Genomic DNA, 16,222 nt, shown 5'->3' with positions numbered 1-16,222 from the left:
ACTGCATTTAAAGTTTGAAATCGCTGTTGACTACAAATTGGAGGCATGACCAGCGCTGCCTGTGTTTTTGTGTTTTTTCGTGCTCGCTTCACGGCAACATTATCCTGCCTAGAAAGAAGAAAAATACGGGAAGTAGTAAAGACAAATCTGAATGCACACGCATCAGGTTTCTGACTGAACTGTACGTAGTTGGTTTGAAATGCCAGTCACTTTGGTCAGGATTCGCATTGTTATTTCATTACTATTCTTACATTCAATTTATACCTTGTGCTACAGCCTGCAAGCTATCTCAACCACACTGAAAAGTGAGGACACACTAAAAACCTTGTTTGTTATTTAGCAGCCAGGACTATATAATAACCATTTTTTCTGATTAAGCATGTTTTATTCAACTTATCCAACTATTTAAAATACAAGAATTGGTTGAGTTCAATTTTTGGGAGTTATTTTTTTTCAAAAATGTCTTAAATCTGCTAATCGCGCTAGCAATGATAACTATTGGGATGTTGAGCTGAGGAAAGCTTAGGCATTTGTGTTGCTGAATGTGTGACCTCATATTTCTTGAGAATAAACTTCTTGAGTCCCGCTTTTTATCATCATGTCAACACTGTAATCATGTCCACTGCCGGCCAAAAATTTCTCCGTTAACCCTGTGCCAGCGGCGGCCCCCTTATCCCAGCAAACTTCCGAACCTAATCTGCCCACCTGCCCTGATCCTCTCTGCTGTGCTTGCATTCTCTCTGAATCCAGCCCGTGACACTAATGATAATTGGTCATCTTGCCTTCATGCTACATGCGCTGCCCATATGCCTGTTCTATGCTGCGGACAGGCGGCGGCGGGGAAAGTGCGGTGAATTGTCTAAGCCGCCATCGCGTTGTAGTTCGTATCGTATTTTATCAATAATAGCGCAAACTGCGCATGGCGATTGCAGCTGTGAAAAAAGTAACATGCTACAATTTAAAAATAATTAAGTTATTTTTCATGCCACACCAAGCCTGCTACTAAGTACAAAAAAGAGACGATACAAAATATGTGACAGTTTCGCACATCCGCACGAGGCTAGGTTCAGCCATGGCGGCAGTGGTAGAGCGCAGCGCGTGTGCGATTTCAATCGTGTTCCGTGGGAACATTGTGTTTGAAGAACCTCGACACAGAATTAATTATTCCCTTATTATTGCTGGCGAGATTGTTCAACCGTTCTTTCCTTGATGGAGCTGAAGGAAGACAGTTTGCTTGCTTTTACTACTCGGCGAAGTGGACCCGTCAGTACGAATTAGGACTAGAAGTCGTTTTCACCGGCTGGGATCGTGACCTTTCTTGGTGCGTACTCAGTCTCAGTTTACTCATTGAAGTGTATTTTATGCTATTTTTGCGTTCGTAATGAAGAAATTCTAACGCATTTATCGGCACGTTATATTTTTACGCTCACTCGTTTGGCTGTTTTGCCAAACTCGCTGTGTATTGAAACAAAGGCTGGTGATGTATGCAACTGGCCTCTACTACCGAAATGTGGGCATGCGTTCGGATGGTGTGCCGAAGTGCGTGTGCAAGCACACTCCGCTCAGCACGACTGCCTTTTAGTGCTGCAAGGGCAACCTTTGACGCTTCATAGACTTGCGTCGGTAAAAGTGGCGTAAATTATTGGGTTTGTTTGTTGTGGTTGCTGTGCCATTCTCTTGTCACCTGTAAAAGTGAACAATTATGCTTTCTTTTGCAGCAACCCTGGCCTATTGGGCTCGGCTGAAGAGTATTGATGCCACCGCAGCTGTTAACCTGACGATTATGCTCAACGAGAAGATTCAGTGAAAGCGCCGAGCGCAATAAAATACTGACGCACTAGGAAGTCATCTGCAGTGTTTTGGGCTCCCATGATGGCCATGTACTCGCTTACTCAACTGTATTTGAGCTAGCTGGAGTGCTTGGACGTCCCGACGACTCCATAGGGAAGTCTGTGGCTGGGCTGCAGTAGGTCTCCATTCCATCTGGAATTGTAACAGGTGTCAGCTGCATCTCGTATTGCAGCTGGTTCCAGTCTGGAAATGTGTCTCTTAAAACAGTAGGACTGGAACCAGTTAGAAATTTTCACCTGGATATTGATCTATGTATAGTCATATTCTCTTTATATAGACGTCTAGGCTACGTAGACTAGGCGTACTTACATGTTCACAAATATCTGATAAATGTAGAGCGTGATGTCTGCAGTACGTACAACATGGACTGGACCCCAATTCCCATGTTGTAGGTACGTAGATTTTTCGTAAACGGTACTAAAATGGATGTCTAATGGAGGTGTCTAATGCCCAGCGTAAATATCTCGCTGATGTCTATGTGACGTTTTATGGTTTACTGGGTCTGCTCTCCGGAGGCCCTTACAGGGTTCTGGAAAGCGACGATGACTGTCCTTATAATACGTAGTGACGTCTTCGAAAGTAACTAGAGATTGAATGGGCTCGGAGTAGGCTTCCAGAGCAAGTGTGAGTGCCCAGGGAGAGAGCGCGCGGGCCGCCTGATCGGCTAACTCATTTTCCTGGAGTCCCTGGTGGCCGGAAGCCCAGACGAGGTTGCAATTTGAGGGGTCGCTGCACCGACAGCAATTTTCCTTCACATCTTCTGTAGGCAAATTGATGGAGACTATGGCACGAGACAGGTTGGCCACTTACCTCGAAACGATAACACTTTTGCGGACACTATGTTTGGTTTCCGACCACAGAAAACCGCACAAGACATCCTTCTACAACTTCATCATGGCGTACTCGAGCCCAGAGAACTCCCTCACAATGACAAGGCAGTCCTGGCCTTGGATTTTAAAGGAGCCTTTGATAATGTCAAACATGAAGTCATGCTCAATCACCTCCAAGACACCAACCGTGGTCACAATACATACCGATACTTCTGGCAATTTCTACATTCTGGCCTACATTCGAATTCAATATGAGGAGCATGGACCCTGTGCCATCGGATTCCTGGTACACCACAGGGTGCGGTGTGATCTCCCCTCTTCTTCAACCTTGCAATGAAAACCTTCCCGCAAATTTAAGCTCCATGCCCGACATCCGACATGCCCTGTATGCGGATGATATCTCTATCTGGGCAACAGAAGGCAATCTCGCACACATGGACAACAGCCTACACCAGGCAGCGGAGGTAGTGGGCGCTTACTCTGCATACTGTGGTCTCCAATGTGCTCCCAACAAATCAGAGTTTGTCCACATTCGTCCCTCCCTCGGGACGACACTTCAATTCCCCTCACTCTCCCTTCGGGTCTAATTAAAGAGGCCAAGGAGATCCGCATCCTTGGCCTCTTTATTCACCAACAACGCATATCGGACACAATACTCGCGAAACTCCGCATGTACGGCAACCAGGTTGGCCGTATGGTCCGCCGGGAATCTTTGCTTCGTAACCTCCCAGCTTATTGGAGATACCCAATAAGCGTGGGAGGTTAGGAAGCAAGGATGCCTTGCGGCTGGCACATGCTTTCGTAACGAGTAGAATTCTCTACTCAACCCCCTACCTTCGCATGCGCAAACACGACGAGGATCAACTCGAGGTCATACACCGCAAAGTCATCAAAAGGGCTCTTGACCTTCCCATTACCGCATCCAACCAGAGTTTGTTGTGCCTGGAGGTGGCAAACAACTAACGGAAACTCTGAGAAGCCCATCTCTTCAACCAATAGGCGCGCCTATCACGAACGCCATCCGGTCGCCGCATTCTTGACCGATTCAATATCCAACACACCATCACCTTTGAGGAAAGGGTACGAGCGCCAGAACCCTGGAGAGACGCCCTCAGGGTCCGACCCATTCCCCGTGACATGTCACACTCTGACCATAATGGCCGTCGCCAGGCGCGTGCGGAAGCACTGGAGCGACATTATGGTCGACAACAACACGTGTACTACGTGAACATTGCCGGTCCCCACCGTTGGGGTGGTTCACCGCGGCAGTGGTCCACAACACCAACACAGTGGCAGTACTCACGTTCCGCGCCTACGGCACAACACGTGCGTACGAAATTGCGATTGCGCTCGCTCTCTCCCTCCCACGAGTGAAACACATCATTACCGACTCGAAGGGGGCCTGTCGGAATTATGAGCTCGGTTGGATACCTTCTCTCTCTCACCTGGCGCATCCTCCAAAATTGCTGTCTTTTTGGAAGTGTTTTTCGAGTGCTTTTGAGAAGTGGTTTTTCTGTACCGAACAACTTCAGTGGGAAGTTTTTTCTGTATGTGCTTGTTGCAGTTTATTCTGCGGGTGAGGCATTAAACGAGCACCGTGCTTGATTCTGGAGCCAGGGCGTATTTCCTCGAGTGAGCCAGCAGCAACGGATCCCGGAAAGCCGATCCTTCAAACTCATGTGTTTTCTTGAATAAAGTATTTCTTCCATTTTCTTTCGTAATCCTGTTTATATCAATCTTATGACTCTGTAATCAGGCATGAGGTGGTGCAGCATGTGCAGGCCCTGGTTAGTACGGCAAAGAGGTATACCAGTGGCCTCTGTCTCGGATTAAGTAAGTCGTTTTAAGGGTCTTCTCAAATTAGAAGGGTTAAGAAAATGGTGTTCTTACTTCTTAGATTATGTTTTATATTGTCACGTAGCAGTTGGTACAGGTAGCGCCGCGTCCAGACGGCAGAGGAACGCCAACACCGAGATGATGCCAGCGCACACCGAGACGGCCAGGATGGAACGTCGAGCTTCGTCTTCTTCAGCAGCGAACCGCGTGGCGCACGAGCTGCGTGCCGAACAGCCGCCGAGCGGCTATTGTTGTAGACGCGGCATTACCTTCCCTCTCGGAAAGAGCATCGGCCCGATGCTTTAAGAAGAAAATAGGGAGAAAGAAACAAAAAAAAAAAACAGAGTAACGCACAGCACTGAGTCACTGAATGTCTCGCGAAAAATAGGGCTTCATCCGCACTACATGAACAATCTCTGGTCTCTGCTGACGGCGAGTAGTCCGGGAAGCCCCATCAGGGAGGACTTCATAGGTTACGTCGCTTAGCTGACGGAGAACTCGGTAGGGGCCGAAATACTGCTTGAGCAGTTTTTCGGAAAGGCCACGGCGTCGAATGGGGGTCCATACCCACACTTTGTCGTCCGGGGCGAACGTCATCAGTCTGTGGCGGCGGTCGTAACGTCGGGCGTCACGGTCTTGTTGGTTCAGGATGCGCACTCGTGCAAGTTGTCGAGCTTCTTCTGCGCGAAGCGTGAACTCCTCGGCGCCAACGTCGGGGTCGCGGCCATCATGGGGCAGCATTGCTTCCAACATTGTCGACACTTCGCGGCCGTACAACAGACAGAAGGGCGTCCTCCGCGTGGTTTCCTGTTGAGCCGTGTTATACGCGAAAGTAATATATGGCAGGATATTGTCCCAAGAGCGATGCTCAACGTCAACATACATGGACAGCATGTCGACGAGAGTTTTGTTGAGGCGCTCGGTCAGGCCATTCGTCTGGGGATGGTAGGCGGTTGTTTTCCTGTGAGTAGTGCCACTCAGCCGCATGAGGGATTCCAAGAGTTTGGCAGTGAAAGCGGTGCCTCTATCCGTGATAATTAGTGCTGGAGCGCCATGCCGGAGGACGATGCGTTCCACGAAAAATTTCGCAGCCTCGGCTGCTGTGCCGCGCTGGAGGGCCTTGGTTTCAGCGTAGCGCGTAAGGTAATCAGTAGCGACGATAATCCACCGGTTTCCCGAAGATGAAGTTGGAAAAGGGCCGAGAAGGTCCATGCCAACTTGCTCAAACGGGAGTCTGGGCACTTGAACGGGATGTAAAAGTCCAGCTGGCTTGACAGGGGGTGTTTTTCGTCGTTGACAATTACGGCACGTGCGCACATAGTGTCGTACAGTCGCCGCAAGCTTAGGCCAGTAATAGCTCTTTTTGATCCGAGCCAGAGTGCGGGCGTAGCCGAGGTGACCTGCGGTGGGCTCGTCGTGACACGCCTGCAAGATTTCTTCACGGAGATTCGCTGGAACGACGAGGAGGTAGTCGCTTCCGGTTGGAGAAAAGTTGGCTTTGTACAGCACGTTGTTGCGCAGACAAAAGGAGGACTGGGTTCTTGCGAAGGGCTGGGGAACCTCCTCGGTACGTGCTTCCAGGAAGTCGATGAGAGGTTTCAGCGCCAGGTCCTCACGTTGCTGACTGGAAATAGTCGCTGCGTCTACGGCTGCGATGAGAGGAAAGTCCGGTTCGTCGTCGTCGCGCGCAGCCTCGACTGGATATCTGGACAAGCAGTCGGCATCGTTGTGCTGGCGCCCTGATTTATAGACGATGGACATGTCAAACTCCTGAAGGCGTAAGCTCCAACGCGCAAGGCGGCCAGAGGGATCCCGTAAGTTCGTCAACCAGCAGAGAGAGTGGTGGTCGGTTACAACTTGAAAATGTCGACCGTACAGGTAAGGTCGAAATTTTGTCACAGCCCATACCACGGCAAGGCATTCTTTTTCGGTCGTGGAATAATTAGATTCGGCACGAGACAGAGTGCGGCTGGCGTATGCTATTACGCGCTCAGCGCCATCCTGCCACTGGACGAGTACAGCACCGAGACCCACGTTGCTGGCATCTGTGTGGACGAGAGTCTCCGCACTAGAATCGAAATGACCAAGGACAGGCGTGGTTTGCAACCGTCGCCGTAATTCATCAAATGCCTGCTGCTGCTGTTCTGTCCACGTGAATCGGACGTCCTCTCTTGTAAGATGCGTCAACGGTGCAGCAAGTCGGGAAAAGTTGGCAATGAACCGCCGGTAATACGCGCAAAGGCCCAAAAAACGCCGGACCGTTTTCTTGTCCGAAGGAGTGGGAAAGTTGGCGACGGCAGCTGTTTTAGCCGGATCCGGCCGGACTCCACGATGGCTGACGACATGGCCCAGGAAAAGGAGCTCCTCATAACCGAAGTGGCATTTCTCGGGCTTCAACGTCAGGCCGGCAGATCGTATAGCCTGTAGCACGGTCAAGAGGCGCTGGAGGTGCTCTTCGAACGTTGGCGAAAATACAACAACGTCGTCCAGGTATACCAAGCACGTCTGCCATTTCAGGCCCGACAAAACAGCGTCCATCATTCTCTGAAATGTTGCTGGAGCTGAACACAAACCGAAAGGAAGGACCTTGAACTCATAAAGGCCATCCGGCGTCACGAACGCTGTCTTCTCGCGATCCCGCTCGTCAACTTCGATCTGCCAGTAACCACTTTTTAAGTCCAGCGAAGAAAAGTAGCGCGCGTGCCGCAACCGGTCAAGAGAGTCGTCAATGCGTGGTAACGGGTAGACGTCTTTCTTGGTAACCTGGTTAAGCTTCCGGTAGTCAACGCAAAATCGCAGACTACCATCCTTCTTCTTAACCAAAACCACAGGCGAAGCCCACGGGCTCCTCGACGGCTGAATAACACCATCCTGCAGCATCTCTTTGACTTGTTCAGCTATGGCTTCACGCTCCCGCAGTGAGACACGGTATGGGTTTTGTCGAATTGGTCGGGTACTGCAGTCCGTAATGATGCGGTGCTTAGCGAGAGGCGTCTGTTTGACTGCCGACGTAGACGAGAAACAGTCTTGGAACTGATGCAGTAGGCCGACTAGGCTCTCCCTATCGGCCGGGGGTAAGCCTGGGTTCACGTCGAGGATCAGCTGAGGTGTGCAAGAATTGGACGTTTCGCTCTGGAGGGCAAGGCAGTCGTTAATTTCGGCGATGCCCTCGAAGTATGCGACCGCAGTGCCTTTGGCGATGTGTTGCCGTTCGGTCCCGAAATTCGTTAGAAGGACATCTGCCAGGCCGTTCCGTAGCGTGACGATACCTCTGGCGATGCAGACCCCATGAGAGAGTACAAGCGCAGTGTTCTGTTCTGCTACGCCGTCAGCACTGCACAGGTCGTCACAAATGACGGTAACGAGGGCACAGGATCGCGGAGGGACGGTCACATCGGCGTCGATTATGCGCAGGGCCACTCTGCGTGGTTCGGTGTCGATTGGAATCGTTCCAGGGGTCGAAAATGTTACCAGACGATCAGGAAGGTTTATGATGGCACCATGCTCACGCAAGAAGTCCATTCCGAGGATCAGGTCTTTGCAGCAGTGCGGCAGAACAACAAAAGTGCCAACAAAAGCAGAATTGGCAATGGTGACTCGAGCAGTGCATCTTCCGACAGGCGTCATGAGGTGACCCCCAGCAGTACGAATTTGAGGTCCATCCCAGGCTGTCTTTACCTTGCTGAGGCGATCCGCGAGGTGCTTGCTTATGATCGAAAAGTCCGCGCCTGTATCGACTAAAGCAGTCACTGGGTGCCCGTCAACGTGAATGCGGAGGTCGGCGCTAACTGCATCGGTGTCAGGGAAACTCGGGTTCACAGAATCGTGCTGCGGCGGCATCGGGATCTCGGCATCGCGCTCCGGCGGCGTTCGGGGGTCTTCGTTATATCCGCTGTCAGCAACCTTCCCCCCTGAGGTCGCCGCTTTCAGTTTCCCCGGCGCGGGCTTGGAGACCGGCCCCGCAGTCCATCTGAGAAAGCCTGGCGGCTGGGCGACGTGACGCGTGCGGGAGACGGAGATCGGGGTCGGCGGTTAGAGGTGGTGTCATGGGCAGCAAGGTACTCCTCTATTTCGTGGGGTCGCTCACCGAAACGGGGACAAGGAGCGTCACGTGGGAAACCCCGGAGGCCGATTTCACGGTATGGGCAACGGCGATACAGGTGGCCGGCTTCCCCGCAATGGTAACAGAGCGGCTGCTGATCAGAAGTGCGCCAAACAGCCGCCTTCCGGGCCGGTGGACGCATGGCAGGTCCTCGCTGAGGCCGCTGGTAGAATGACGGTGGCGGAGCGGTTGGCGGCGGCGGATGGTACGGCAAGCGTTGCACAGGTGGCAACTCGGAACGGAGAGCCGCGGCGTAGCTCATGGGGCGTGGCTCCGGCATGACTGGAGGAGGCGGTGAAAATGCTTGACGAATCTCGTCGCGCACAACCTCGGTAAGAGCCGCAGCCGTCGGGTCAGACGAGGCCAGGGTCAGTTTCTGCAGCTCTTCACGGACCACAGCGCGTATGAGCTCACGCAGCGACGCATTGTCGCTGGACACGCTCAAAGCAGCCGCACTGGCGCTTGGCTCTCCGCACAAGGAGTCATTTCGGCGGCAGCGTTGATGCAAGGCCCGCTCAATGGCGGTCGCCTCTTTGATGAAGTCGGCTACCGTCTGCGGGGGATTCCGGACCAAACCAGCGAAGAGTTGGTCCTTCACACCTTGCATCAGGTGGCGGAGCTTCGCGGATTCCGCCATATCTGGGTCAGCGCGCCGACAAAGACGGGTCACGTCCTCGGCGAACATTGCAACGGTCTCATTAGGCTTTTGTACGCGAGCGTCCAGGAGGCGCCGCGCACGATCCCGGCGGTCCGTGCTAGCAAAGGTGTCCCGGACCTGCTGGCGGAAGGTATCCCAGCTTTGGAGATCGGCCTCCCTGTTCTCGAACCAAATCTTGGCTCCGTCTTCGAGGGCGAAATACACGTTCCGCAGCTTCTGCGCAGGGCTCCATTGGTTGAAATCGGCAACCCGCTCAAACTGGTCAAGCCAGTCTTCAACGTCTTCGAAAGTGACGCCATGGAAGCTGGCTGGCACGCGGGGTTGCTGGAGCGTCAAATGTGAAGCGCTAGCCTGAGCCATGGTGGTATGCTCACCAGGTCGATGAGTGCGTGCCTCTTTTGGGAGGAGACCAAACTCTGGGACCAGTCCCAGGAGACGGCGGCTGCTGCGGTGAACGGGCGTGCAGACAAGGGGTAGCTGGTCGGGACTCGATGAGCGGCTGTCTGAAGAGGTGTTGGACATGGGACGTCGAGCCCGCACCTCCACCAGTGTCACGTAGCAGTTGGTACAGGTAGCGCCGCGTCCAGACGGCAGAGGAACGCCAACACCGAGATGATGCCAGCGCACACCGAGACGGCCAGGATGGAACGTCGAGCTTCGTCTTCTTCAGCAGCGAACCGCGTGGCGCACGAGCTGCGTGCCGAACAGCCGCCGAGCGGCTATTGTTGTAGACGCGGCAATATTTCCTAACATGATTAAATTTGTGAGAGTGCTGTACGAGGAGTACATAAACGAGGCAAAAAGTTATCTTGTATGAGCGTCAGGTCCGGCATTGGCTACGTGACGAATTTTTTTTTCTGAGATGTAGCAGCCAAACAAGGCTGCTGTAATTAATGTAAGGAGCAAAGATTGTGTTATAAATCAATGATTCAATTTTAGTCGGAAGCGTCTGTCTAAACCTACATTATAGCCAAACGGGCGAGTTGGTGGTACATATTGAATGCCAACAGCGCAAACGACGCAGACAAAGTAGAAGAACACACAGGACAAGCGCTGTCCTACATAGCATAGCAAACCTACATAGCATGCCACAAGCTCTTGCCAAATTTCCTGCCACGCGTTCGACGTGCGCATTCCAATTTAGGTGCTGACTAAATGTCACTCCCAAGGGTTTTCGCCTCTTTTACGACATTTATTTGTTGGGAATCGAGTTTTAGGTTGATATCTCCACTAATAACCTTTGTACAGGCGTAAATATTATGCCTTTTGTTTTGGCAATGTTAATTTCTAAGGCGTTTATTTGAGCCCATGGAAACAATTTTGCTAGTGTAACATTTGAGGAGTGTGTGAGCTCATATCTTTACTAGTCGACAGGGAAAAAAGAAGCAAGTTTGCTGATATTTATTATATCATTTATTTAAAAATCAAAAAACAGGTTCCGGGACGCTGACCGAAGTAACATTTAGTACAGAAGGATGAGATCGGTTCACTACAACGTACTGTTTACGATGTTTTAAATACGACTTAAGAAGCTCAGCAGAAGCTTCACGAAACCCATAGTGTCCTGAGTTTATAGATAAAATATGATCAATCCTGTCGAATGCTTTCGAGAAATCAGTTAGGATACCTAGTGTCGGTTTATAATCCTCAACCCCTGTAAGTATTTTTTTTTTGTACCCCCAGGGCTTGGGGACATATATTACAGAGGGGGTAGGAATACATAAAAATTAGAATATAAACAGAAACAACAAAATGGAGAAACAAAGGAAAGTACACGTAGTACGTAGAAATACAGGCAAAACACGGGAAGAAAATAATCTTCAGAACTGCAGCGGGGATTCATCAAAAACAACGTTCAGGCAGTAAAGGGCAAAATTTAGAGAGAAACATTCAAACGTAAACAATGGCTTTAAGAAATGTGTTATCTGTTATAAGAACAATGTCATGGGGAAAGTGACTCCAGCTGACACAAGTTCTAGGTATGAATGAGTCATGAAAACATTTTGTCCGACAAGATGGAATGCCAACTTTATGACGGTGATCAATCCGTGCTGATATGTGAGATGTTCTTGTTAGTAACTTTTCTTTCAGATAGCTTTTGTGGTCTGCGTAGGGCCGCTCTGGTGTCCATCGCCCCGCGGTGCCAATTCGCGCCGGCAGGGCAAAAGAGCGGTGACAGCTATGGGACTGAAGAGCAGCCACACGACGACGTACACCCCCCTTGTCTTAATCCCCTCGTCTTAACGGACACCAGCCGAGGCGCAAACTCGCGAACGAACGTCCCGTTCGAAAAGTCTGCAGAATTCCTGAGCACTGCCGGACAGAAGGGCGGCAGGGCGCCGTTGACGAGGGGGGCAATAGAGATGAGGAATAGCCGGCGACAGCGCGGCTAGCCCGGAGCAGCGAAGGCCCGAGTTGGCTGACGCTACTGACCGGGTGTCGGTGAGGTGCCGACTAAACAGCCTTGGGAAGGCTAAGTCGCCTTGGAACGTAGGTCCGAGCTCACATTGGCAGTTACAGCGGTAACTGCCCGTTTAAGCCCCATAATCCCCAATTCCGAGACGACGCCAAAGTCGGGGGTCATCGGGGGAACTGATGGCACGTGCTCGCACGAGTGTATTTTTGTGTTTGTTTTTACTTTTATTTTGCGAGGGAGTGAAAGTTTTACCTCGCACGTGCGGGCACGACTGTGTTTTTGTTTGTCTTTATTTTTATTTTGCAATGGAGAGGGTGTTTTGCCCTACGGAAACTGGAGGGCTGGCCGGGCTCTCGATAAACCAATCATGTGAACAGTGTAACATGATTGCTACCAAATGTGGGCCGGGTCTTACGGGCTTTAAAACCGGGGCCCGGAGCCGGAAAAAGGGTTCTGAGCTAAGGTCAGGTGCTACGCATCTTCGGCTACGCTGAGTAGGGGCCTCCCCTAGTGTTAGCCAGTTCCTCCTTTTTTTTGTTTGTCTTTTTGCCGCTTAATTTGTCTCAGTGCCTAAATTTGTATGTGATGTAAATATCTGTACATAAACTTCAAGTACTCCCTTTATCCCTGCATCTCAACTCATCGTAAGACCGTCTCTGACGGGGCACCCCTGGTGCGAAAAAAAGCTTCAGTCTTCAAGTTAAACAAACCGTCTCTGGCGGGGCACCTCTGGTGCGAGGAAGGAAGATAAAGAACTTGTGAACTTTACTCCTATAATTAAGAAATGTGCAGAAGAGCCAGCCTTCAAGCTGGCCCGTCTGCCCACAGACGTTGTCAGGGTCAGGTGTAGATCCCTGAAGATTACTTTCCATGAAAACACAGTCGCGAGCAGGGCTACAGCTATAACATTGACCCTTAATGTACAGTTTGTTGTACCTAAGCTTGTAAAACGAGTCCTGATCCTTTGCGAGTTGAAGCAACTTTTTCCTGGCCTGGTGTGTTTGTAATATATAATCTCACTTACAGTGACACTTTTATCTTTGAGATTGGCCGACTGGGATAAAATTTGCTGCCTCACTTTAAAGGAACGGAACTTCACGTTAGCTGGACGACATTCCTCGTCTGGGAATGCACCAATCCTATATGAGCATCTTCAAACGCATCCTTCGTAAGCACCGGTAGAGCAGCTAGAAATCATCTTTAACAGCTTTCCTTCCGTTTCTTCCCATGTTTCCAATGAGCTGTCACGCGAAACGAAAAACTATAGGTTGTTGGTTCGCTACCTGTCTTCCAGCTGAGATTAACTGAACCGCAATCTGGCATTTTCCCGTACCCGGTTATCAGCTAGTTCAAGCAGGGTTAGCAGCTCTTGTTGAGCCACTTCAGAGGCTCTTAGTTTCAGCTCTTAGTTAGAGAAGTCTTAGTTTCAACAGCTGACAGCCTCGCATCAATATCAAAGATGCTCTTCTTCATAGTTTCTCGACTTTCTTTTATTTCAGTAATGGAAGTAATTAAACGTGTCTGCTTCGTTCCCATTCTAACGGTGCGTAAGTTAACGCTTGGAAATAAAGTTAACGTATCATACAGCTTTTTCTGTACCGCTTCATCAGTTCCATTTTCTTAGAGCGCGTAGCAACACCAGAACCACCAGAACCAGGGCCAGGGATATAAGATGTACCTCTACCGACTGCAAGAGCAGCTGACCACACACATCAAATGACTGCACAAGCAAACTTAGTAGCACTCGTGGGCGTGAGAACAGCAGAAGGCAGGCATTGCTTTACTTCTTAGCAAAACATGGAAGTGTACTTGTGCGAGGGAGCCATGGTCCAGGAAGGTTGCCAGAACCGGTCATATCCATTTTTTTTTTTGCGTCTGTCTTCCTTTGTGTCTTTTTGTGTCTGTCTTTTTCTGTCTGAAACAATTGGTACCCTTCCTAACGATTAGAAAACGGCAAAGGTGATACCCATTCATGAGTCCGGTGTCAAACTCAGTGTTAAAAGTACAGACCCGTTTCGTTTCTCTGCACAGCCAGTAAAGTGCAGGAGCACTTCGTTTTTAATCACTTAAGTTCCTTTCCGGAAAACAATAGTTTCTTTTCTGAAAAACAGCATGGATTTCGACATGGCCTTAGGATTTCGACGTGGCCTATCCACAGTTACACGGTTGCTACACGTTACCAGTGAGGTTATGGCAGCACTGGAACGGTATGGGCAACTAGATGTGCTTTTTCATAATTTTGATCAAGCGTTGTATCGGGTTTGTCACAAAAGACGATGCTGTTTTTTTCGCTGCCCCTTTTTCGCTGATGATTGTATTGTGTATCACAGTATTCAATCACTGCGTGATCACAGTATGCTCTAAATTATTACCTCTCTGCAAATAATAATTGGTGTCAGTCTCGACGTGTGAGCTTTAAGGGACACTGAGGAGAAATTGAAGTTGGCTTTTTATTGATAGAATACCAGCTCCTAAATTCGAAAACACCACCCTTTCTTAAAACAAAGCTCTTGTAAGGTAGCAAAGAGCAAGAACTAAAATACAGGTATCGCCGTCGCAGGCCAACCTCGCAAGTACAAACTGAATGACGAAATAAGAGAAAAGACAGATCTCTGAGGCTGACAAATGTGCACGAAGGTTACGTGTTTGGTTGATATTAAAGTGTATAAGTTTTGTTCTGAAACCACCAGTGCACTTTTCTCACACGACGAAGACGGAAAAAAGACAACCTGAATGTTGGAAGTCAAACCTGTAATTGGCGGCGCAACCGACGGCCAGCTCATTTTCGGTATGTTTTGGGGTGCCTCGCGGCTGTGCGTTCCGCGTGCCCGCATGGTTTGGTTACGCGCCTCGAATTACAAGGGCGGAGCAGCAGAGAACCTCCAAGTGCCTATCTTAGTGCTCCTCGGACGAAGCTCGTGCAACGGCACGCAACTGCGACAAGGAAAAAGAGCTGTGTATAACCAATGTTAGACGCGCCTCCACGTTAGCAAACGCACCGCTCGGTGTGTTCGCTTCGTCAACGTACCAATACTCTGGGCTGTATAACCAGCCCTACGAAGACTGTTATTGCAGAATTTAAATATGCCCGCACGTACCAGTCGCTACAGATCAGTCCTGACGGTGGCTCGGCGGTGACAGCGACGCTGCCGACTCCTCGGCGCTGGGGCTTTCTTGCCAGACCCGCCGCCTCAACCCTCAAAGGCATCGTGCACGCTGTGTCGGGTTGAAGTGGCTGAATGCAGGCCGCAGCTCTTTGCGAGAACTTCGTTGTCGGAATCGGGAACGGGATCCATCGTAACGCTGGTGCAAACGTACACGAAGCTACTACGACAGCTGATAGAGGCCTTCAACGTCCGGCCGGCAGTATAGTTAGTATAGTTTTCACTTCGGCTGCTGCTAGGCGGGAGCACAACGCTCGCAACCAGCAATCACGGACTCCTCGTTTCCGTTTCCACCGCTTTACGTCACTCTACTCTTATTTCGTCATCAGAGAGTCTCGAGTTTGAATCGTAGCGGCGGGAAAAAGTTTTTCAACTTCCGAGTCCAAATTTTTCAGCAGTGAATGCGCCTTTCGTTGCCGGACAAACGGCATCAAAGCCACAAAATGCCGAACTATCGGATTTTACTAACAACAACAAAAAATTGATACCGTTGTCCTCAGTGTCCCTTTAAACAACTCAAAATGCACACATATGGTTATAAGAAAGAAAACACCACTAGTTTGTACATATAAAATCAGCAATGCAGAAATTAAGCGGCTTATAAGTTTAAATACCTAGGTGTAGTAACTGACCGCACAATGACTTACAGTTATTATGTTCAGTACGTCGAGTCGGCTTCGCTTAGAAGGCTATGGTTACTTAAAAGAAAATGGTTACTTTAAACACTGTCTGAACACTGCGCAAGCACAACTAAATTTTCTGCCTACATCACGCTTGTTAGACCACTACTGGAAAACGGTGAGGTTGTCTGGGATCTCCATAAAAAGACCGACATAAATCACATTGAAGCCGAACAAGAAAGCTTTTTTATTTATTTATAATGTATACAGTAGACGAGCTTCTTTCATTAGCCTTAAAACACGACCTGGCCTCCCAATTAACTCTAGAATTTCGACGTAACTACGTCATCTACAAACTTTGTTTAATAGCAGTCAAACAAAAAACGGCATTCGACGCATGAGTTTTCATGAGTTTTAATAAATGAAGGAAAACAAGCGGTAAGCATAGAAAAACAATTGTGATGCCACAGACTAAAACTAACTCTTATCGCTTCTCGCTTCCTCAGAGTGGAATGCTCTACCGCAAGAAATCGCAATTATGTCTTCGGTCGAATCATTTGTATCTTCTGTGAAATTTTTGTAACAACGCTCGTTATTCCTTGTGCCACTATTTCCTTTCTTTTGTTTGTACAGCTCATTGAATGGCGTGATTCTTTTGTTCACGACGTCACTGACCGCGTCAGCGAGGTCTTGAATTTTTTTTACTGTTACAATATGTATTTGTGCGCCTTCTTTCATGGCTATC

The 16,222-nt window shown here is 49.6% G+C and overlaps 1 long non-coding RNA gene across 1 annotated transcript; it reads left to right on the top strand.

Moving 5' to 3' along the window:
- The first annotated feature begins 788 nt into the window (after positions 1 to 788).
- On the top strand, positions 789 to 1,844 carry LOC149367729 (uncharacterized). Its single transcript, XR_016287744.1, has 2 exons — positions 789 to 1,321; positions 1,719 to 1,844. It is a non-coding gene; the product is annotated as an uncharacterized LOC149367729 (long non-coding RNA).
- The last annotated feature ends 14,378 nt before the right edge of the window (positions 1,845 to 16,222 follow it).

The sequence above is a fragment of the Amblyomma mixtum genome, chromosome 1, assembly GCF_055824585.1.
Source record: "Amblyomma mixtum isolate Tamu chromosome 1, ASM5582458v1, whole genome shotgun sequence".
Lineage (NCBI taxonomy): Eukaryota > Metazoa > Arthropoda > Arachnida > Ixodida > Ixodidae > Amblyomma > Amblyomma mixtum.
Note: the sequence above shows the minus strand (reverse complement) of the source record. Positions and strands in the feature narration are given on the sequence as shown.